Source organism: Ursus maritimus, unplaced genomic scaffold (genome assembly GCF_017311325.1).
Source record: "Ursus maritimus isolate PB19 unplaced genomic scaffold, ASM1731132v1 scaffold_9, whole genome shotgun sequence".
Taxonomy (NCBI): domain Eukaryota; kingdom Metazoa; phylum Chordata; class Mammalia; order Carnivora; family Ursidae; genus Ursus; species Ursus maritimus.
The window spans coordinates 12805194-12830145 of NW_024427107.1; the positions used below are offsets into that span (position 1 = coordinate 12805194).

The window sequence follows — 24952 nt, forward strand, 5'->3', positions numbered from 1 at the left end:
ATATACAGAACATGTTTTCCAAAATCTCTCCACACTTCCTGTAGGTGGGATGCAAGTTGCAGGTAAGGAAAAGCCTGGAGGCTCAGAGGTAGAGAGGGCTGCCCCCCCCCGCCCCCCGCCCGGGAGTGTACTTCTCATTCTCGGGGCTCTAGTGCTTTGGGGGGTCACATCATGATCTCTGGGAAGGTAAGCAGAACCAGGGTTCGGGTGCATTAGCTAAGGAAGTGCTACCTGCTATCCTGGCAAAATCCCCACACCTTAGCAGCTTTGTATACTAGAAGTTTCTATCTTGATATGTAACAGTCCTGGGCTGATACTTCTGGTCGGGCAGCTCTCCTGCACAATGTGAGTCAAGGGCCTAAGCTCCTTCCATCTCGTGGCTCCCTAGACGGTCCCCAGAGTTGACTCTTCCAGCCAGCTGGGAAGAGAACAGCGCATGCGCGATTGCACGTGGTTTTATGACCTGGGATTGACGCATATCAGTTCTGCTCATTTTCCACTGACCAGAGCAGGACTGATGCTGGACCTTGGCCACCCCCCCCCATTGCAAGGGAGTCTGGGAAGTGTAGTTTAGCTGTGTGCCAGTGTTGAATACACATATAATAGTTTCTGCCTCCTGTGGCTGTTCTCTCACTCCGAAAGTATTTGGGAATACTCGTTGGGGCAGGCCCCGAGAGACCAAGCCAAATCTGTTATTAAATTAATTTCCTTTATTTGCTACTCAGTTCTGCTTTTCTATTTTTATTTCATTATCTTCTGGACTGGAATGAAACATCTTAAAATCTTGGTCTACAATAACCTCTCAAAAAATGAAAAAAAAAGAAAAAAGAGTCTATAGCAAAAGAAGTTGACTTGATCTTGTTCTCTTGTAAATCATTTGAAAATGAGAGGCTCCACACCAAAATATCCTGGTGGCCTGAGACAGAATCAAGATCTCTCCCTCCCTGTCTTTCTAGAAGACCTGGATAGCATTCATCCCTGGGTGAATGTTCCCAAGGACACTGGACCTTGCTCAGTAGGTTTAGGTCCCCTACCACGGGTGAGTCAGCTCCCACACCCGGACAGTTGTGCAAGCAACGCCCCAGCCCACCACAGAGTAGCCGTGAAGTTAGTGCAACTTGTTTAACCTTTCTAAGGCTTAATATTCTGTAAATTATTCTCCGTGGCCCCTTATTCTGTGGAAATGGGGTTGAGAAGTCCCATCTCCTGGGGGCATCGTAAGAGTTAAGTTAGATATTGAAGGAGAAATCACCCAGCACAGGGCCTGACATCAGCGAGACATCAGCCACTCCCAGTTTCCTTCCTGCCTTTTTCCACACAGGGAAAGGTAAGACATCCAGGCCTTTGTCAGAGTGGCAGTGCCTCTTAAGTAAGGCTCCCTCTCCCCGACCCCACTGACTTTACCAGGCTCCAACTGCAGCAATAGTTCTCTCCAGTCAGGCAGAAGTCAGAGGGGCTGAGCGTGAGGAGGGAGTGGGAACCAGACAAAGGAGCAATTACCCCCACATGACTGCCTACTAAGAATTCTGGCTGGAGAAAAGGCTTCGCTGCAGTCTGTTTTTGCAAATTCTGCTTCGGGAACCCAAGAGGTAAGGCTTTCGGGCAACAGGATAGCCCCGATCTCATTGTCCCAGAATTCAATTTAGCTAACCTCTGGCATTTTCTATGCTTTGTCCCCTCTCTCACATATTCCCTTGATTCATCAGTGTCTCTCTATTCCAGTTAGCACAGTTCCCATGGATCAAGCTCAGCTAACCCGAGCATACTTGACACAGATACACAGACACAGACACGGACACACACACACACACACACACTCTCTCTCTCTCTCTCTCTCTCTCTCTCTCCCTCCCTCCTTCCAAGAGAAGTCTCGCCTCTAAATGGAGGATGTTTGTATACTGTGGGCTCAGGCTATGCCTGAGGACATGTTGGAAGATGAGAGTCACTTCCCCCAGCTCTCCTGAACGGAGTCTATGAGAACCAATTATAATCCTTAAATCTTCTCATTCTTATCAGGCTTATTTCTAACTTAGTTCTGGTATTCCACTTTGAGCCAGTCAGAGGAAAAAAAAAAAAAACAACAACAACCCTTTGCATTGGCAAGACTACTGCACGACTGCACGACCGACAAGGATGATATTCTGGGATAAATCAGGGAAAGCCTTGGCTGTTTCGGTAGTAATCCTAAAGATCAACAGAAGAAATTTCTTGAAGTGGATGGATAAAATTCTTAGAATAATCCTGCCCAAGCCCTCTAGAATTCCTTTATGATGCCTTTATATATTTCAGCCTTTCACATAAGAAGATTTCAGAGTGTCGCCCAAATGAATGTGCAGTGCTGTTGGCAAGGAGCATGCCACTGCCAAAGGGATTAGACTGGAACGTGTCTTTGGAAAGGGTGTTTTGAGAGAAAGTCCCATTGATGCTACCTAAATTTCTGGGGAAATGTCTTCAGCAAGTTTTCAGTGTGGTGCACATGCGAGAGCTTCTCTCACTCTGTTGGGAAGGTCTGGGAAAGTGAAATGACCCAGTGGGCCAGGTCAGCATTGACCTAGCTAGAAACTTGGCCAGTGGACTGAACTGAAGAGCTGGCAGGGCTTAAGGGCAAGGTGTGGTCTGGAAGGCAGGGCTGAGACTGGGGTGCAAAGTCCCAGGTGCTGTGGATTGGTAGTGGGTGGGGATTTTACCGGGATTGGTGCAGATGGGGTATGTTCACTGTGTGGAATCGGGACCAGAGATGGAAACTTGGCTGGTGCTTGAGAAGCGCAGAAGCCAGAAGCTGGGGCTAGAACTGTAGCTCATTCTCTGAAGTCTTATTTCTCAACGGGAATCTTCCTTTCATAGTCTCCCTTCCTCTGGTCCAGCATCTCCCAGAATTTAATGTCAACGTAACACAAAGAAACTGTATGTGGAGGATACTTATGATTGACCACTAAATTCTGTTTGTCTAATTATCCTTAAAAATAAAGGGCGTGTACTTTAAAAAAATATTTCTTTATTTGAGAAAGAGTGGTAGGGGGTCGGGGAAAAGGGCAGAGATAGAGGGAGAGAGAATCCCAAGCAGACTCCATGCTGAGAATGGAGCCTGATGTGGGCCTGATTTCACAACCCTGAGATCACGACTTGAGCCAAAACCCACTGGCCACCCAGGCTCCCCAGGGGCATATACTTTTTAAATTGAGGTAGACTTGACATACAATAAACTGCACATTTAAAAACTGTACACATTTAAGAAGTGAAATGTTCTACACCCATGAAAACATCATCACAGTCAAGATATAGAATACAGCCATCACTCCATAACGTTTCTTTGTTACTCTTTGTAGTTCTCCCCATCTCTGTCCCTTTCTTCCTTACTTCCTCTTCCCCAGACAAGCATTGATCTTCTTTTTAGTACAGTACATTCGTTTCATTTTCTAGGATTTTATATAAGTGGGATTATACTGCATACACCTTCCTTTTGTGTGTGTGTGTGTGATCTTTCTTCACTCTTATTTTGAGATTCATCCATGCTGTTGGTGTATGTCCAGAGCTCATTCCTTCTTATTGCTGAGTTATCTTTCAACAGATGGATATTATAACGTTTGTTTATCTGTTCCAAATTTTGATGCGCATTTGGTTGTTCCCAGGTTTTGGAGATTATCAATAAAGCTGCAATGAATATTTATGTATGAGTCTGAGTAGGAACATATGCCCTTTTTTTTTTTGGTCAGGTAAATATCTGGGGACAGAAAGACTGAGTCATACAGTAGGTATACATCTAATTTTTTAAGTCCCTGGCAAACTGTTTCCGTTTGGTGGTACCATTTTGATTGGTACACTAGCAATGTATGAGGGTTCTAGTTCTTCTACGTCTTCCCCAAAAACCGATAGAATCTATCTTTGTAACTTCAGGCATTCTAATAGATGTGTTGTGGTATCTTGTATGTCCTTGATGACTCCTGATGTTGAGCATGTTTTTATGTGCTCATTTGCCATCTGTTTATGTTCTTTCGTGGCTGTTCAAATCCTTCGTTCATTGTTTCTAAGTTGTTAGTTCTCTAATTATTGAGTATTGATAGTTCTTTATATCTTCTTATGCAAGACCTTTATCAACTATATGCCTTGCAAATACCATGTGGCTCATCTTTAATCCTCTTAACAAATGTGCATTCCTTCTACAGCCTCTCTTGTTGCTGGGTAATATGACTTGAGTTCTTGCTCATGGAACATGAGTGGAAGTAAAGTGTGCTATTTCTGGATTCAGTCCTTAAAACAGTGTGTGTGTGTTTCTCCAGGCTCTTTTTTTTTTTTTTAATTGAAGTGGAGAGCAGAGAGAAAGATTTTTTTTTTAAAATTTATTTTGACAGGGAGACAGCCAGCGAGAGAGGGAACGCAGCAGGGGAGTGGGAGGGGAAGGAGCAGGCTCCCAGCAGAGGAGCCCGATGCGGGACTCGATCCTGGAATGCCGGGATCATGCCCTGAGCTGAAGGCAGACGCTTAACGACTGTGCCACCCAGGCGTCCCTCTCCAGGCTCTTTTTTATGTTCTCAAGCCAATGATCCAGCTTTGATCATGCTGGTGAGGACCGTGCCCTGGGGGTTTCAGAATGACCTTGTGTAGCAGGTTTATTCACCTCTGACCTGTTGTAAGGTAGAGAAATACATTTCTGTTTTCTTTTAAGCCACTGAATTTTGGGGTCTCTTTGTTACCCCTCAGCAGCTTAACCTTACCTTAACTGATATACCAAGAAAGTTACTCCTTCCTCCCTTCTCACTTTGAGCACATTCCAACAGAAGTTCAGTTTGGTTGTCCTAAGGATGAATTCATTTTTCTAGACAAGAGAATAAAATTCCTTGAGCAATCAATAAGGCACTGTGCTATACATCTTGCCTAAAGAGAGGAAGAAGACTCACTTCTTGCCCTGGAGAAATAGATGGTCCAATAAAAATCGTTTAAGTTTCTGCCTACCCAGTTTGAAGTTATAGAGTTGGTTGTTCAGTGACTTAGGGACAAAATTTTGCTGAGCTTTGAAGAATCTACAGAAATGCAGAAATTTGGCTTCAAGTTGGTGTTTTTCTGTTGATACTCCGCAAAAAAAAATCACATTAAGATGAAACTGAACTTTGGCCCCTCTGCCTGCCAACTAAGAACAAGGTCTGCATGTCTAGATACCTTCAGCCCTACCCTCAGGGTAAGTCTCCCCAGGTTCAGTGAAGTTGGGCCATTGTCATTTATCTGAGTTTTTATGGGCCATGGACTCTTGATGTAATTCAATGAATTTACTTCTTTCGAGAACCTAACTGAAGTTCACACACAAGGAAACAGATTCAGAAAGGAAAATTAACTTATCTATGGCCACAGAGCCAATTAGGGATGGAAGCAAGTTATGTAACCAGTCCTGCTACCAAAGGTCTAAGCCCCTTCCTGCAAGCTCTGCTGCTTTCCATGGGAGCAGCTTTGGACTTAGATTACTCAGATTATTGCTTTGGGCTTTTATCTTTTCATGGAAGAAATAACCTCACAGACTCTGGTTCTGCTCCCACAGCCTCTTCGGCCTCAGGCTTGAGACCAGCCTCTATTACTCAGAAGAATTTGTGCAACTCTGTAGTTCTTTATCTTCAAGCATCAGCATGTTTGACTCTTGTTTTCAATCCAGAACCTGCCCTGTTTTTATAGAACCAAAATCCAGCTTCGTTCTGAAAATGATATGACAAATGGTCCCTGGAAAACAACACAGATCCCAGGTCCCCACTTTAGAACAATCCAAAGTCAAAGTGTCTGGTTGGATACTTTCATTACCAGCCTGTTACCTTGGTAAAGGCTTTCAGACATATCAAATCGGGGGAAAAGGAAAGAGACTCTTTCTTTTTCTTGTTGTTCCAGATCAGATAACGTTGCCTGATTAGTTCCTCCACTGTGAATTCACACCGCATGTACCCACATGCCAGCCCTTTGCTGAAAGGCCATCAGCTATATTGCTTCCTGCATAATCATTCATATTTTGCCTCACGCCTTCCCTTCTCCACCTCTGTTTCCGGCTCCTCCCCCTGAAATAGCAAAATGCTTGCAAAGAAAATGTGTCAACAGGTGAAATTTATAGGAGTTTCCTGGCCCACACAGAAATGTGAACCACAGGCATCCCCAAAGGAGAGATTTTCTTACCCAGACACTTACTCTCTTGAATATACCCTGATTCATTCATATATGAGTCCTCTAGAGAAACCAGTTATCTTTTTTAGGGAATCACAGTATGGAGCTCCTGTTTGGAAAGAGTGGCTTTGATGAATGCCAGGTGGGGTTATTTAGTTGCAGTTACAGAAAAACCCAACCCAAACTAGCTTAGTCAAAAAGGGAGTTTACTGATTCAGAAGCTGAAAGAGCTAACCTCACGTACAACTCTATTTGGTGCTCAAGCATATCAGTAGCACCTGCTTATTTTTTTAATATCTATTTCTTTGTTCTGGCTTTCTTTATGTTGACTTCAGCTTTAAGTTTTATGGGTACCAGAAAGGTCCCTGTTAGCCTCATTCATTCTCCTATGTTTTAGATCAGAGGTTATGAGTGAGAGTCTCTTTCCCAGAAGACTCAGGGAAAATGTCATTGCATCTCATTTGGCTCTGACTAGGGCCATGTGATCCATGAACATCAGTGGACAAGGAAATAAGACAAGCTGAAGGCTCAGGCCTGGGTCACGAGCTCCACCCCTGAGGCTGGGTTTGGAGTCAGGTTTAACGGGACTGCGTGAGAATCATGTATGGACAGGAGGACTCAGGCAATGACCACTACAGTGAGTTTTGCCTGGTAAGAGATGATGTGTATGTGTCACATAATGTTTGTCTTCACTGCACGAGCCAGCAGCACACCTTGAAAATAGCAAGCATCTATTCATGTAAAATAAGAATCCACATCCAAAGCCAGGCTGACTTAGAAAGGGTTACTTTCTGATTTAACTTCCAGCAGTGAGGCTAGTTTGCCAAAATTTTGCTGTAAGTGGGTCAGTACAGAAAATGTACTCAAAAGTGTCTATAGCAGGACCATCTTACATTCTTTAAAGAATGAGGATCTTCCACTGATTTGGTATTGAAGCCTCTTGCAATAAACCTTTCTGACTGGTTTCCTTGAATTTTTGTTTTTGTTTCCTATGATGACTATGATATTTTAATTATAAGGACCTCTGTAGCCTGATTAGGCTGGCTCTGAAGAGAGTGGAAGAGTTTATGGCAGAAAGTTGAACCTGGGAAGCCCTGGGAAGTATTTTGCCTACACAATGACACACACACACCAAAAGAAGTTCTTGATGTTGCTCTTTCTTCCAGTCACTCAACTTCTTCATGCATCTTTCTAAATAAACATTTGGGATTAGGATTTTTATTTTTCTTGTCAACTTTTGACCTTAAATGTTCAACCTTTAAAACACTGAACAACTGTTACTGCTTATGTACTTCCTCTCTTCAAACACTTGATTGTGTATCAGACCCTTTCTGAGCACTTCATGCACATTATTTCATGTACTCCTCATAACTGCTCTAGGACACAGAGACTATTATTATTCCCATTGTATGGAAGATGAGACTGACCTGGAAGATGTTAAATATCTTTTCCCAGGTTACACAGTTCGAGCCAGAGGTCTTAACATCATGCTACATAAGTAAAACAAAGGTTTTGCCCCTGAGCTCCATGGTATAGTACAGAAGACAGACCTATAAATGAACTGCAGCATTAAATGTTATATTTGCCATGATAACGATCTACACTGGGGCAAGTGAGGATGTGTGTGTGTGTGTGTGTGAGAGAGAGAGAGAGAGAGAGAGAGAGCAATCATTTCCTTATGAGGGTGGGGAGGATTTGAAATGGGTATTGGTACAAGTTTTGGAGAGGAGGCTAGGCTCAGGTACATGAGAAGGTTCTTTCCAGCTGGCAGGTTAGGGCTGAGGATAGCATCCCAGAGATTGGAATGTGCAAATAAAGCACCGAGGCATCTAAAAGAAATGCATGATGGGAGCATTGCAAGCTCTTCAGCCTGTCTGGAACATAGAGTTCAAGAATGAACAGGGGAGGACCAAGACCCAGTCCATGAGGAGCCTCGATGTAGTGAGAGGGCTTTAATCAGAAAAACATGGGGAACCACTGAAAGGCTTTAAGAAATAGGTGACACTTATTCATAACCAGTATATTTTTCAATTTTTACAATTCCCAAGCTTGAATTATTTTTGGATTTTTTTAATTGTGTAAAATATACACAACATGAAATTTACCATTTTAACAATTTTAATTGTATAGTCAGTGGCAGTAAGTACATCACATGTTGTGCAATTGTCTGTAATACCCATTTCCAGAAAATTTGCATCAGCCCAGACAGAAATTCTGTACCTATTAAACAATTCTTCCCCATTTCCCCTATAACCTGTGTCAGTCAATGGGAGCTGCCTTGAAAACTAAGGAGGAACAAGTATATAGATCCTCAGTGTACATTACTGCAAAGAACACTGTGATTTGTGCTCTTTTAAAAGGAAAAATGTCAATGACACTCTACATTTTAGGGATGAGAGAGTCTGTAAGTGGCATGTGAGTGAGTTCCTGCCAAATCTGCAAGATGTTGGGGCTGTTCCATTATTACTAAGATGCCCGTATGTAGTTTTCCTGTGAAAGGAAGGCCACCAACATTGCTGATGAACATCCCATGGCATCAGATCAGCCATTAAACACACATTGAGCACCTGCTGTGTGCATGGTCATGTGTCAGGTTCCATAAATAGAAAAGAGTAGGCAGTGATCCACACTTTAAAGGAATCATAATGTAGTTAGGGAGAAGAACATGGACATGTCCATCTATGACCTAAGGCAGGATAGAATCAGTTTGCCCTCAACCCCTGACCTGTGTTGATTATACCTTCTCACTGCACTGTGTGTAGCTCTTCACAGCACTAATCACATTATACTTTTTAAAAAAAGATTTTGTTTATTTGACAGAGAGAGAGAACAAGCAGGGGGAGTGGCAGGCAGAGGGAGAGGGAGAAGCAGGCGCCCTGCTGAGCAGAGAGCCTGGCATGGGGCAGGACCCTGGGATCATGACATGAGCAGAAGGCAGACGCTTAACCAATTGAGCCACCCGGGTGCCCCCACATTATACTTTTACATCAGTTTGAATGCCTCCTTGTGTTATCCATCAGGCTGTTCATTCTATAATGGTAGACATCTTGTTTTTGCTCATTACTGTCTCTCCAGTGTCTAGCATAGTTCTCGGCACATAGAACGTGTTCAGCAAGTATATATTGAATGAATGGTTGCTATCATTAATTTTTAAAAAGATTTTATTTATTTAGAGAGCACAAGTCAAGGGGGAAGGGCAGAGGGAGAGGGAGAAGTAGACTCCCTGCTGAGCAGGAAGTCTGACACAGGGCTGGATCCCAGGACTTTGAGATCATGACCTGAGCCCAAGGCAGAAGCTTAACTGACTGAGCCACCCGGGCACCCCTGGTGGCTATCGTTATTTATGTGTGCATATACGTGTGTGTATTATGGTAACTATTCATTCTATACATGTGTATGTGTATATATATATATATATACAAGCCGTAGGTTTTGAAAACACAAACAAAAAATCCACAACTAAAATCCAAACCAGTTTTTAGAGAGCTAATGCTTTGGAATCAATAGGTTCTTTGAGGCCTTCATCCTATTTTAACTGTGGCTGAGACTTCCGTGGGTGCCCAGCTCTGGCAGTTAGGCATATGAAGTGCACCTGTCTCTCGGCTCTTTGTGGGAGCTGGCCTCACCAGCAGTGGACACAGAGCAGGTGCCTGGTACCCAGCGAGCGGCTTCATCAGGCTTCTAAGGCATTCAGACAAGGCTCACACTCTCACTCCTCAGCGCTCATCAGTCAGAAGACTATTTATAGCCCTCAGCACTCCTCTTAACTCCTGCCCCCTCACTCTCAGCAGACAGCCTCACCTCATGACTCATTGAGAAAACTGAGGTCATCCGGGTGCTTTCTGTCACTTCCTACTTTCTACGTACAACTTACCTCTCCCCAATCTGGCCTCCGCTGAGCCTGCCCTCCAGCAGGGAAAGGTAGGAGGGGCTCCTCGGAGAGCGGCCAAGCCCCCCCGCCCCCCCCCCCCAGAGTCTGCCTCCTTCTGCCCTTGGTGCTCCCCTTCTATTTCTCACCACAGCCCCTCTGAGGAGTCTCTGTAAATCCCTCCTTCGTTTTCCCCCATGCCCCCTCTGCCCACGAATAGGCTCCTTCTCATCACTTTCCTGACAATTACTGCGACAGCCTCCTAACCGTCTTGCATTTCCATTTTCCCTCTTGCAAAGTGCAGTCAGAAGGATTCTTTTAAAATGAGGGTCATGGACAATTCCCCCTGCACTGGCTCCAACTCCCCCGCTTTTCACTATTTCCAGAAATCATCTCAGAATGTAGATAATTAAGAGTGATACCTAATCGTCTCTAATTTTTCCATCCCTTCCTTCCTGCTTCGCTCTGAAAGTAAATCATTTGCATAGGGGAGTGTTTACACATAGTGATACATTTCTCGGGGTGCATCTTACAACACATAAGGCCCAGGGGGTGTGAGACATCTTGACTCAGTCACGGGGACTGGTCTTCCCTCTGCTCCTCACCACCTTGTCAGGCACCTCCTTTCTTGTCTCCCAGCTTGCTTCTCACTCCCTCCCGCCCCCTGCTCCTTGGCTCTGCTCCCAGTACCCCTTGGAAATTAGGTTCTTGTGACTCCCTCATTGCTGCTCTCATTTGTTCTGTCCTTACCTTCTGCTTTCGGTAGCGTCGATCCTGTTTGCCTTCGGACTTCCCACCATGTTCCTCTTTTCCCTCCTGGCTCTCTAATGGTTCCTTCCACTCCCTCCCCCTGCAACCCCGGGTGTCTCTTGTTCTGCCTGCCCTTGAATGCTCTGGTTCTGGGCACTGCCCACCACTTCCTCTCCTAGCTCTCTAAGCTGCTGTGGGTGGTTTAATCCCCTCACAGAGTTCTCGTGCATTCTTTATCCGGCATGATTGTAACACACACAGTGTATTGTGTACGTGACCCTTAGCAGTTCAGTGTCGTCCTCCAGGCCTTCTAGCGCTTAGCAGGTCATTGTGGAGGCTTGCTTACTGGGCTGTAGGCATTACTCCAAAAATCAGATTGTGGTTTTCCGAAAGTTATTCTCTTTGTTTTATCATCGAGATGATTCCTGAGGACAACAAGCATTTTGATGACATTTGAAGACGAAGCAGCACATTTTCTCAAGTCTTTGAGACTTGAGAAATTTCTGGTTCTTTTCTTATCTTCCACCACAATACTTGCTGACCTTAGGACATGCTCCTCAAGTTGGGTCCTGAAGGAATCTTTCTGAGCCCCAAACAAAAAGTGGGGCTGGGGCCCTCCTGCTTTGATCTGTGCCCGGCAGCGTCCCCACCCCCTCTTTTTCACCCAGTGTCATCAGCTCTCCCTTCCACTTTCCTGTCCTCACCCACCCACGGAACCCGATCCTTCTGCTGACCTGGGACCAGATGCTCATTACACAGACGCGCCAAGCCCAGCTCTTTGCAGAGGAGGTGGCCCAAAAAAGAGAAAGGCTTCCTCTCAAGGAACACCCGTTACAGAGGCTCGCATGTTTGCACGGGTTTTTCTAGAGAAAAACATACAACGGCATGTTGTGCTATAAAGGTGAATATTTTTCCAAAAAAGTGTCTGCATTTGTTTCTAACAAACGATCACAAACACCGTGACTTAAACTCACACAAATCTATCTTCTTACAGGTCTGGAAGCCAGAAGCCTGGAAACAGTTTTATTGGGCTAACATCAAGGTGTCCACAGGGCTGGTTTCCTCTGGAGGCTCTATAGGAGAATCTGTTTCTTTGATTCCTTCCACACCTCACCCTCAACCCCCCTGTTTCCAGGATCACATCCCTTCCTTCCTCCTCTCCTCATTACTCAAATCTTCCTTGTGTCTCTCATAATGACGCTTGTGATTACATTTAGGGTCTACCAGACAATACAGGATAATCTCCCCATTTCCAGATCCTTAATTTAATCACATCTGCAAAGTCCTTTGTCATATAAGGTAGCATTCACAGATTCCAGGGATTAGAACATGGATCCTTTTGGGAGACGGTATTTACCATAATATAGTATACAGTACAGCATACACACTGAATTTCACCTGCCCCTTGACTGCTCACATATCTTTGTGCCACTTTCTTGAGTTTAGTTCTGGTCAAAGAATGGATTTCATAGCTTTGGATTTTCATAGCTATGGATATGGGTATATATGAAGTTGCTTATTATTGGTGCATTTTCCTATGTATTTTATAAAACATCTTCTCAAGGTAAGCTGACACATCTTTAAGAATTTAGAGGGTATGATTTCTATGTTGTCAGTTTTTGTATTTAACTTCATATAACCTCTTTCAGCCTGTGGAAAGAGCCCGGACGAAGACACGTAAATGTATCGTGGGAGATGCGTCAGTGGTGGGCAGGCGTTGGGCTGGTTGCTCAGATGCCAGCAAACGGTGCCGCCTTTTCTCTAGCCTACTAAACTCCAGCGTCCAGACTGACTCGTGCCCCTCACTGCCCGTTCCACTGACTGCACCACCCAACTCACCTCCAACTTCCCCGGCTTGTCCTTTGGTCTCTTCAGCTTTGCCCACTGCCTTCGACACCCAGTTGGAGAAATTTCCACTGAGCTTTTATTCTTTGTCCAACTCCTTCCTTCAGGACTTTCTTCGGTAATCTTACCTACTTCTGTAACTTCAACTCCCATCCATGGGGATAAATTCCAGACTCAGGTTTCAAATGTAAAATTCTAAAAATGAAGTACTTCTTTAGTACTTTCTCAAGTGCCTTTACTATTTCTCTTGGTTTAAGATGTTTTAAAGATCTGTTTTAATTTGCAGGGGTTATATATTCTCGTGATCCTTCTGGGTTGAATATTTAGTTTGGCAATGCTCTTTTTATAAACGTAGATAAAAACCAAACCTTACTTAATATAATCAGGCTGTCTAATTCACTTTAAAAATGAGATAAACCCAGAAAGATGCATTCAAAATTGTGACAAATCAAATTTGTAAAAACTTGATTCAGAGTATTCAAGTTTAGAATGGAGATTTATTATTTTTTTTATTTTTTTCTGTGACCTTGACCCAGTTCTCGTTTTTTTAAAAATATTTTTTTATTATATTATGTTAGTCACCATACAGTACATCCCTGGTGTTTGATGTAAAGTTCGATGATTCATTAGTTGCGTATAACACCCAGTGCACCATGCAATACGTGCCCTCCTTACTACCCATCACCGGCCTATCCCGTTCCCCCACCCCCCTCTCCTCTGAAGCCCTCGGTTTATTTCTCAGAGTCCATAGTCTCTCATGCTTCATTCCCCCTTCTGATTATCCCCCCTTTCTTTATCCCTTTCCTCTCCTACCGATCTTCCTAGTTCTTATGTTCCATAGATGAGAGAAACCATATGATAATTGTCTTTCTCTGCTTGACTTATTTCACTTAGCATTATCTCCTCCAGTGCCGTCCATGTTGCAGCAAATGTTGAGAATTTGTTCTTTCTGATAGCTGAGTAATATTCCATTGTATATATGGACCACAACTTCTTAATCCAGTCATCTGTTGAAGGGCATCTCGGCTCCTTCCACGATTTAGCTATTGTGGACAATGCTACTATGAACATTGGGGTGCATATGGCCCTTCTCTTCACTACCTCTGTATCTTTGAGGTAAATACCCAGTAGTGCAATGGCTGGATCATAGGGTAGCTCAATTTTTAACTTTTTAAGGGACCTCCACACAGTTTTCCAGAGTGGCTGTACCAACTTGCATTCCCACCAACAATGTAGGAGGGATCCCCTTTCTCCACATCCTCTCCAACAATTGTTGTTTCTTGCCTTGTCAATTTTTGCCATTCTAACTGGCGTAAGGTGGTATCTTAGTGTGGTTTTGATTTGAATTTCCTTGATGGCTAATGATTTTGAACATTTTTTCATGTGTCTGTTAGCCATTTGTATGTCTTCATTGGAAAAGTGTCTGTTCATATCTTCTGCCCATTTTATGATTTGTTTATTTGTTTCTCGTGTTAGAATGGAGATTTAAACAGAGCTAATGGGTCCGTTCGCTGCTTCCCGTATGTAGCACTGAAGGAGTTTTAAATATGGTGCTCATGCAATAAATAAAATCACACTTCCCAGCTCACATCATAACATAAAATAAAATAACACTATGCATTATAAGTATATGTTTGCTAGTGAACAGACTATCTTCCAAATAGAACTGTGGGCTAGTGTCTTTAGGTCAAATATCTCAAATCTCTAGGAAAATCAAGCTCAATGAAAAGGAATAATAAATCACAAATGAAATGATAAGGCTTTCTTTCATTGACGTTAATACAGTTTTTTGGTCTTGGGCTATCATTTGTTGATAATATTGATACATGCAGTTTTTAGCACTTCCTCTGAGAATTCTTTTCATCTGATTTTTGTATTTATTATATTTATGATAAGGAATAGGAACAGTTATATATTGTTGGGCTTCATCTCTGAAGTAGAATTTTCTAAATACAACTCTTGTAAGTTTTAGTTCGTTTGCTAGTTAAATGGTTGTCAAGTTCAGGCAGAGTCAGATATATGTCCTGTGTTTCTAAATTTCTCACGGAAAAACATTTTACAATCTATTTTTTTATATTGCTTGTGCTTATTTAATTTCCGTGCTTGTGGAAAATTACCATATTCAGTGGTATGAACTGTTAGTAGTTTTATATAGACTTTCAGATTTCCTTCCACTGTTTTTTTCTAATAACTTCTAAAACCATGGCAATATTTTATTTTATTTTACTTTATTTTATTTATTTTATTTTATTTTATGGGGGATGGGCAGAGGGATTGAGGGATTCTTAATCAGGCTTCAAACCCAGCATGGAGCCCGAAACAGGGCTCGATCTCACAACCCTGAAATCAGGATCTGAGCTGAAACCAAGAGTCAGATGCTTAACTGACTGAGCCACCTAGGCGCCCAAACCATATTTTAAAAACATTTATCATAAGCCATGTTTGGGAAGAAACTAACAAACAGAAGTGGGCAGTGATCCTTCATGGAATACATTTATTGTTTCACTCATTCTTTCCCCATTCGCAGATCTATTCATCACTCACTCATTGAGTGTTTGCTGCACATGGCTGTATAGTCCCTAAGAAGATAAGCATTATTTGCCATAGAGTTTGCTTTTCATGAGCCAATAATCTAATTTGGGACTTGTCATTAAAAATAAAATCTACAAATAAATTCTCTCTCTTCCCTTAGACCATGAGACCTGTGACACAGAACGCTCAGCTACCTTTTTTACTGTAGAAAGCATGAGATCTTTGGTCTGATTTTGACTTGTGTTTGAGCCGGGACTCTCCTTCGCTAACAGCATGCTCATTACCAAATTACTTAGCTTGTTTGGCCTCTACTTTTCCATCTTTAAAATAATGGTGTAGGGTAGGGGTGGGAATGGGTGGGTAATACTAATCACCTTGCAGGGTTGTTTGTAAAAGCAAACATGCCTGGCACTTAGTAGGTATTTAACAAATGTTAAATGAATAAATACCGTGGGAGTTCAGAGAAAGAAAAATTCACTCCCAGTTTGGCTGAACAGAGAAGGTTTCTAGAGGACTATTTGTTCTTGTAGAATCTCAGGGATGGGTACACTTGGAAATATAAATCATTCCCTCCCTTTTAAAATACTTTTCTAAGGTGGTTCAGTTGGTGAAGCGTTGAACTCTTGGTTTTGGCTCAGGTCAAGATCTCGGGGTCATGAGATGGAGTTCTGCGTAGGGCTCTACACTCAGCACAGAGTCTGCCTGGGATTCTTTCTCTCCCTCTCCTCCCCTCACACACGATTGCTCTCTCTTTCTCTCTCTCTCAAATAAACAATTACATCTTTAAAAAATTTAAAACTAAAATGCGTTTCTATTTCCTTTTCCTTCTGTTCGAATGAGCTCGCACAGTTTCTCTGATCATGCCGTCTGTAGTCTTTACGTACACCTCTTCCAAAGGCAACACATAATCGACGGCCGAGGTTGTGGGGAAGGACTCCCAAGACGTCTTAAGGAGTGGAAGGCACACAGACTGCTCATGGAGAACGGGGTCGGTTGATGGATGGGTGCCAGACGGTGGCAGGTGGCTGTTTTTGTACAGTAGTCAGTGGCAAATGAAAGAGGTGTGTGGGGATCACTCTCCCCAGAGGCCATTCATTTTCCTACAGCTGAAAGGGTAATAAGTTGATCCAAAACAAGACTAAAAATTCAAAAGAATTATGACAGATCAGTCAAGCACCCCTAAGTCTATCTGGATAAAAATTCATAAGCACCCTCCAGTGTTACAACGCTGTGACCTCTGCGGAGGTTTAAAGGGGAGGACCAGAGCTGAGCTAGAAGGGCTGTTCTATCCCATAAATGCATGAAAAAGATCCAAATTAAAATGAAATACCTTTTATATTGGTCACATCCTCCTAACCTTAAACTGTGATTGAAACTATTCTAAGTCTGAGGCAAGCAAAGGTATTTTCCAAGTTACAAACACCTAACTTATGATTGTGCACAACTATGGATGATTGGTTGGGTACTGGTTGCCCTCTGTGCACAACCACCCAGGCTGTCTTGGGCCCACAGTACCACCTGATTACCAATGGAGTATGGCGGACTCAGTGGCATGCGCTGTGGTGCCTCCTGCCCTCCATTTTTTTACAGCTCAATCAATTCAAGTTCAGATACACCTGTTCTCACATACCTCATTTAACATCCTTCCTTGTTCCTCTACATCTTCCAGTTCTTGCCCAATTAGATCAGAAAAACAATTATTATTAGTTTTTCCACTAAGAATTTGATGTTTGGGCGCCTGGATGGTTCAGTCAGTTAAGCATCTGACTCCTGGTTTTGGCTCAGGTCATGATCTCAGGGTCATGAGATGGAGCCCCTCATAGGGCTCCACCCTTGGTGGGGAGCTGCTTGAGATTCTCTCCCACCCCCTCTGCCCCTTCCCCTACTCACACTTGCCTCCTCCCTCTCTCAAATAAATAAATAAAATCTTTTTTTATTTGACACAGAGAGAGAGCACACAAGCAGGGGGAGTGGGAGAGGGAGAAGCAAGCTCCCTGCTGAGTAGGGAGCCTGATGCGGGGCTGGATCCCAGGATGCTGGGATCAGGACCTGAGCCGAAGGCAGATGCTTAACCAACTGAGCCACCCAGGCGTCCCTAAATAAAATCTTTTTTTTTTTTTTTAAGTTTGATGCTATGGAATTAAACAAGGAATACAGAGTCTGTCTCTTACTGAGTTTAAATCTAAAGTAGAAAATCATTTTTCTCTATGCCTATCTCTATGAAATGAAATGAAACGAAATGAGGAGGTATTCTGATCAGAATCAAAGTGATCATAATGAAAAGTCATTTTTACAAATTTCTTTCTTTTTTCAATTATTTCTTCTCTCTCTCTNNNCTTTCCCTCTCTTTAAAATTTTAGTTATTATTATTATTTTTTTAGAATAGTCTCCATGCCCAACACCGGGCTTGAATTCACCACTCTGAGACGAAGACTTGAGCTGCAGTCAAGAGTCAGACGCTTAACCAACTGAGCCACCCAGGCGCCCCTCTCTCCCTCTCTCTTTCTCTCTCCCTCTCTTTTTAAAACCATTTTATAGCACCTGGTCTGTTTATACACTTTTGCCTTATTTATATGACTCTGTTCTATTTTTCAGTTATACTATAGTATGGAAAATGTGTGCTTGCTGGGTGGGGACCTCTTTGTCTCCCGCTTGCCTTTCCTTTTCCCGGTGAAATCAGATATCCACAAGAAAGGCCTAAGATCCCAGCACGTGGTGGCAAATGCGCAGAATCGCCGGTAATCTCCCTCTCCTTCTGTGCTTCCATTTCCTGCCTATCGAACATATCAGCGAGCTCTTCTGCAACGCTGGCAGGATCAGAAGTCAGGCAAAGACCGTTTGGGTTCCATTTCTATTATGAAATAATTGTCTTATCTGCATGATAATACACACATATATTCCTGCGAAATTATCTTCATCCGAAACATTCATTCATGCCCCAGAGAGGATGATGGATGTCCCAGATGCTTACATGTTGTGGTGAGATCAGAGGGGGTGGAGCGGGGCAGCTGGCCAACTGTCTGGGTGGCTCTGTCAGGGGGATGAGTCATTCCAGCAGCTCTCGCTGTACCACCCCTGATATTGGTTTTAATATGTCCCACTGGAAAAAGGCCAGAGGCCTTATACCAAAATGTAGGCCCATTTTTCATTTTTTGGCGATAGTGGGTTTCCTCTATTACCCTTTCCCCCCCAGAAAGCCACAGCCAGGCCATTAGGGGCCCATTGCAGATGGACCGTGTTTCTCCAATGTGATGCTTTGTTCTGAGGCTTCCATTCCTGGTTTATACTTTATAGCTGTTCCTTGAAATATTTACCGAAACGTGTTACAAGACTTGGGCCAGCTCTTAGCCTAGACCCCAGATAGTCTCCTTTACTCAGAATCGATAGCACTCCACGTTCCCTGGGCTCCTTTGCATCCGTCCACAAGGCTTATAAAATTGAAGACCCCAAAAGCCTTCAGCCGCAGACCACGGTTTGACCTTGGTCTTGAAGCAGAGCATAATGAAAGGAAATGCTCTGCTCTGGGTGAAGCACCGTGAACGCGCTGCACGCCACCCCTCTCCCCCGGACTGCCGGTGGAGCACGGGACTGGCCTGGGTGGACCTAAGACCACCGAGGCCGCGTGCCAGCCATGGCCGTGGGGCCCGCGGGTCCGAGCCCCTTTGTTGCCAGGACGTGGGCGGGAAGGGAGCGTGCGCTGCTTGGGTAGGGTTTGTGCTCTTGCGCTAGACTGAGAGCCTCGACTTGGGATCAGACCGCCCCTGCTGTCCTATTGTCTAACCAGTGGTGTTGGGGGGTGGAGGAAGCTGGGGGAGCGCTGATCTGAAGATTTCTTTAGAACGGCTGTCTGGGCTAACCCCCAGACGGCATCCAAGACGGTCTCCGTGGCCAGCCTGCTGGCGGCTGCGGCTGCCTGGCTAAGGGGCGCGCGCGCGCGGCTGGCAAAAGAAGCAGAATGATACAGGCTGTGGGAAGAGGGGTTAATTTATTTTGCAACTGGCAATGTGATTATGTGAACGTGCCCGTGTGACCAAGACACGCACACGGCAGAATTGCCCGCTTGTGCGACGTGGTGAGGCCCAAGTGATTACTTTATTCCTTAGATTGGACTGATTTGGACTAAGACACCTGGCAGCTTAGAGTGTTTATTTATCTGCCAGTTTTGGCCATCAGTCCAGGGCGAGGGGCCAGGCTGGTGAGACAGAGACGTTTTGGTCAGGGAGTGTGGAAATTTCTAGCTTCACTTTTATCTACTTTTATGGCCATCTTCATTTGTGTTACCGTTTGGTTTTCTATGACCCTGGAATACACCCAAACCATAAGATTCAGAGTGAACCTCGGAAGATTTAATGTAATTCATTGTGAAACTGGTTGAATGTTTACTCTAGCAAATCTAACGAGTTCAAGGGACACTTTTTGAATTCGCGAATTTTCCTTCTCTCTTTTTTGGTGTTAGCCGACAAAATCCACCATAATAGAGACCTTGGGCTTTGTTAATATATGTTGGACCACTGCTCCTATCTCTATTTGCCAACCAACCCTGTTGGATTAATGTTTCCCTAATGATGCTCCAAAGAATTGGATATCTTTGGGTCAAAGGGCTTACATAAATGCATTTTTCTCATTAAATTCCAATTTTTCAAAACCATTACCCTATTATATGATAAATATTCAATGTTAAAATGGATAGTTGTGAAATCAAATTAGCCCCGTTAGGGGATATTTACTTTGAGACATTTCTGAAAACAACATTCGTGAAGGTTGAGGAAAAAAAATAGGTAGGAGTAATTTACCTAAGATCAAAAACATGCCAAAGACCAAAGCATTATTTCTCTGAAAGAAGTTATTTGGAAAAACTCAAAACATCTGGTTTATATTATAAAATATAAGAGTAGAACGAGTAGTGGTTTTTGAGACATCAGCTTCTATACTTCTGGAATTTTATAATCGCCCTGTCCCTATTTCTTTAAAAACACAACCAAACCTCTGTTTTTACTATTTATATTTTATTCAGTTGTTGGGGAACGGTGGTGGAGTGAGTGTGGGGGGACATGTCACAAAATGATATTAAAGGAGGCCCATGTGATTTTTCCCCTTTACTTTTCATATCTCAATTCCCTGGCCATTCAATTTAGTTTCTGAGGCGCTGACAGCTGGTAATACGCTAAACTGCAATCCACTTTTCAAAAGTTATTGATATTTCCTAACTGAGGTTTAATGGTGTGACTCGGCTTAGGTGAAAATGTGCCAAGGTCTTGGGTCTCCTGTGCCTCCTCCAGGTTTGTTACAGTGCCAGGAGCATACTGCCAGGAGCTAGAAACCACGTTGCCTCATCGTCCGAAGGCAAATGAATCTCAAGTACATATTACTTTCAAAATGCTTCTATACAGACCGACCAAGAGACCAGACAGTGATTCTTTCTTTTGGGCTGTTTATGTGTTCAATTGATAAAAGCTGGCAAGTCTAAAGGATTTAAAATATCCAATTCTGCAAAATTAATATCTGCCTACATTATAGAAATTGGTCCAAATTTATTTTAGCAAAAAGCCATTAGAAAAAAAAAAAAGGTCAATAGATCTGGGATGAGATAGTGGTGAGGGTTGCACAACATTGTGAATGTACTAAATGTCACTAAGGGTAAATTTATGTGGTGTGTGTTTTGCTTCAATAAAAAAAAAAGTCAACAGAAAAAGTTTTTCTTAGGGGCTCCTGGGTGGCTCAGTCTGTTAAGTGTCTGCCTTCGGCTCAGGTCATGACCCCAGGGTCCTGGGATGGAGCCCCTCATCGGGCTCTCTGCTCAGCGGGGAGTCTGCTTCTCCCTCTCCCTCTGCCTGCCACTCTGCCTACTTGTGCTCTCTCTCTCTCTCTCAAAGAAACAAATACAATCTTAAAAGAAAAAAAAAAAAGTCTATCTTATTCTAGTGGCTTAGAATGTTGATGATCATTGCAGCTGTGTGGTTTCCAATGAGGGAGAGCGAGAATCAGGTGGAAGCAGGGGGGTAATATTCCAAACCCAAAGTTGTTTTTGCTGGAAACTAAATTATATCTATGGCAAGTAGCAGATAATTTGAATATTCTTCTTAGTATAGCAGTTTCCTCACAATAAGGGTTTAACAGTTGTGGTGGTCACTATTTGTAACCAAACCAAACCAAACCAAAGCAAACCAGCTTAGAGTCCATAACAGAGTAATTTGTCATTTTGGGGAGATAAAAACAAACAGCACATATTGCTAGGCTAGGTGACCACCAATTTCTCCCTGGGTTGTGTCCTCCCTGCACATGTATAGTAGCATTCATGGTGTGACGAAAAACTGCTCCTTTGGGTAAAATGGTCATCAGGTAAGAGAAAAAGTTAAGTAAAGGCAGAAAATGTATTTAACATGTGGAGAGTTGGGTAAACCCATAGCTATCGGGAAAAACATAATGAAGGATGAATTAAGGGCATATATGAACATTTCTGATTTGTCGTATTTGGGATTCATCCAGGTCCCCAGTCTTTCTCTCCCTTGTGAGTGTTAAGGATATACTATAATCTATTTTATTTGGTAGATCAAAACTGTAATGAATGTGCTGAAAGTCATGGATTTCCACCTTAAAATGACATGCTTTTAAGTAAACTGAAGATATATTTGTTAAGCAGCTACTGTTTGCAAACCATTGTGCTAGATGTTGCAAAAGAATATGGAGATTACTATAACACAGACTGTTCTCAAAGCACTAGAAATACCATAGACAGAAGAGACAGGTGCCCAAAGGACAATAATACTGTCATAGAAAAGAGTGTTCAATGCCGAAATTGAAAGTGGCCTGGAGACTCACAAAAGAGAGAGAAAGAGAGTGAGCAAGAGTTAGCTTTTGGTGATAAGAATGAGGAAAAGAATTTATAAAGGAGAAGGGTTTGAAGAGTGGGTAAGAATTTGGCAACCTGGGAAAGCATTTTAGGTGGCAGAACTGAAATGATAAGGCAAAGGCACAAAATAGGAAATGCCCAGGTGTTGGGAAAATGTCTACAATTTTAGCTTGGCTGGGAGTCAGTTGCTTGTAGGAGATCAATGAGATTTGAGATTAGAAATGCAGATCGGTCCTAAATGTCAGGACTAGGCATGTTGTATTTAATCCAGAAAGCAGTGGGAAGACACTGACGATTTCTGAGGAGGCAGTGAAATGATCCAAGTTGTGCTTCACTGTTAGTGAAAACTAAACCGGGATGATTTGGGAAGAGACCTGTAGAGAAGAAGCTGGTAAAATGCCCTGTGAGGAAGAGTGAGCAGAAGGAATGGGAAACTGGGCCAGGCTGGTGGCAGCAGGAAAAAATAAAAGAAGAGGCAGAATCTACATTTGATTTGGCAGCTAACCAGGTGCAAGTGGATTAAGAAGACTTAGGAGAAGACAGCAACTTAAGTGTGTCCAGGCTTCCCCCAAATGTGTGCCCCCCTCCTGAAGCCAGCAGGATGCTGGACTGGAGGGTACAAGGACAGCACCACCTCTGGCTGATTCTGTTGGAGAAAGTTGATTCAGGACTTATTCTCTGTGTGCTTGGCAAGAGCCTGGAGTTAGTGGAAAGAGCCTAGGTGAGGCAGATAAAATAAATTGTATGTTGGCCTGCAAAGAGGGTAGTGTTTTTGGTGTAAACAGAAGGGAGGACTCCTGGTTTCCAGTGTGGCATTAAAAAACTTCAAAGTCATTACTGCCATCCTCACGATAAGAAGAAAGCTAAACAAATGAAAAATCAACAAGTCTTATTAGATCTATCAGTGAATTGTGGTCATAGGACAAACCACTGCCTTCAAGTAGGAGACAGATAAGTAGATACGGAGAATCACAGTTTGCTGGACAGAAGTCGATGAGCAGAAACCTCCATGAAAACCAGTACTAAGTTTCTTTTCCCCAGTATTCACACCTAACTTTCAACAAAAAATTACAAGGCATACTAAAAGACAAAAAGCATAGTTTGAAGAGACAAAGCAAGCATCAGAACTGGACTCAGATTTGGCAGATATGTTGGAATTATCAGACTGGGAATTTAAAACAACTATGATTAATAGGCCAAGGGTGCTAATTAAAAAAGGGGACAGCATGCAAGAACAAATGGAAAATATAATCAGAGAGATGGAAACTCCAAGAACCAAAAGGAAGGCTAACAATAATAATAATAATTAATAATAATAATAATAATAATAATTTAACAGAAATGAAGATTGCCTTTTATGGGCTCATCAATACACTGGATACAAGTGAACAAAGAATCAGGAAGCTTGGAGGAATGTCAATGGAAACTTCCAAAACAAATGCAAAGAAAAAAGAGAATGAAAAAGTCAAAAGAGAATATGCAAGAACTATGGGACAATTAAAAAAGTTGTTATATATGCATAATAGAAATATCAGAAGAAAGAGGAAGGAGTAGAAGAAATGTTTAAAACAATAATGACTGAGAATTTCCTAAAATTAATGATCAACACCAAACCATGGAGTCCAGAAAGCTCAGAGAACCCCAAGCAGGATGAATACCAAACGCAACCCCTAGGCATATCACATTCAAACTGCAGAAAATCAAAGACAAGGAGAAAATCTTCAAAGAAGCCTGAGGTTGTGAGGTGCTATAAGTCTACCTTAATTGTAGAGGAGCAAAGGTAAGAATTATAGCAGACTTCTTTTCAGAAGCTATGCAAGTGAGAATAGAGTGAAATATTTAAAATGTTGAGAGAAAAAAACCCATCAACCTCGAATTCTGTATCCAATGAGATACCCTTCAAAAGTGATGGAGTAATAAAGACTTCTTCAGATAATCAAAAATTGAGAAAATTTGTCGCCAGTAGACCTCGCTTGTAAAAAACGTTCAAAGAGGGGTGGCTGGGTGGTTCAGTTAAGCATCTGCTTTTGGCTTAGGTCATGTTCCCAGGGTCCTGGGAGCCCCACATCAGGCTCCCTGCTCAGCAGGGAGCCTGCTTCTCCCTCTCCTCCCCACTCATGCTTTCTCTCGCTATCTGTGTCTCTCTCAAATAAATAAATAAAATCTTAAAAAAAAAAGAAATGCTTAAAGACATTCTTCAGGGAAAAGGAAAATGACATAGGGAAGAAACTCAAATCTACATAAAAAGAGGAAGACTGTTAGAGAAGGAATAAATGAAGGTAAAATAAATAGCAGAGAGGAAAGTGATGCTGGATTCAATAACTATGCATGGCACCTCTCCCTGCTCTCCAAGGTAAACTGTTGGTCTGTAACAGGTGGGTTCCTTCTTTTTTTTTGAGGATGGGTGAGTGTGGGGAGGCCAGAGAGCAGAGAAGCATCTTCCTGTTGTCTTACCAAGGACCAAGAAACCATTGGACCACATGAAAATGTATGATAGCATCTTCCATCATCCAGGGAGTCCCAACAGTTGAACCTGAGCCCCAACGCACAAAGGAGAATAGTAGCACCCTCGAGGGGGCCTGGGGGCTGGAATAAGGGAGAACAAATAAATAACCTGGCTCCTAATGAAACTGAACTGCTAAAGAAGACAGACACCAACCTGAATGAAAATAGGAGCCTAGAGCAGATTTAAGAATAGTACCAAAAAGATTTTTGAAATGAAAAACCCATGATGTTGTTTAACATTAAACAATTGGTAGGTAAACTGAAGGTGAAAATGGTCATTGTTGAGAAGCAAAGAGTGGAGGAAATGTCTTAAAACACAGAACAAAACAGTTACTAAGAGATGGAAACAGTAAGGACAAAGATAAAAGACCTGGAGTATATAGATCTATAAGACATGTCATGTGGACTAAAGGAATTCCAGAAGAAGAAAAAATAGAGATGGAGGGGACACAATAATTGAATACATGAAG

General features: G+C 42.8%; 1 long non-coding RNA gene across 2 annotated transcripts in view; it reads left to right on the forward strand.

Annotated features, from left to right (window-relative positions):
• The first annotated feature begins 1369 nt into the window (after positions 1 to 1369).
• The window catches only part of LOC103677465, a 111004-nt gene continuing 87421 nt past the window's right edge, over positions 1370 to 24952 (forward strand). For both annotated transcript variants that reach the window (XR_572410.2, XR_572411.2), the window contains exon 1: positions 1370 to 1589. This is a non-coding gene — a long non-coding RNA (uncharacterized LOC103677465). The remainder of the gene's footprint in view (positions 1590 to 24952) is intronic.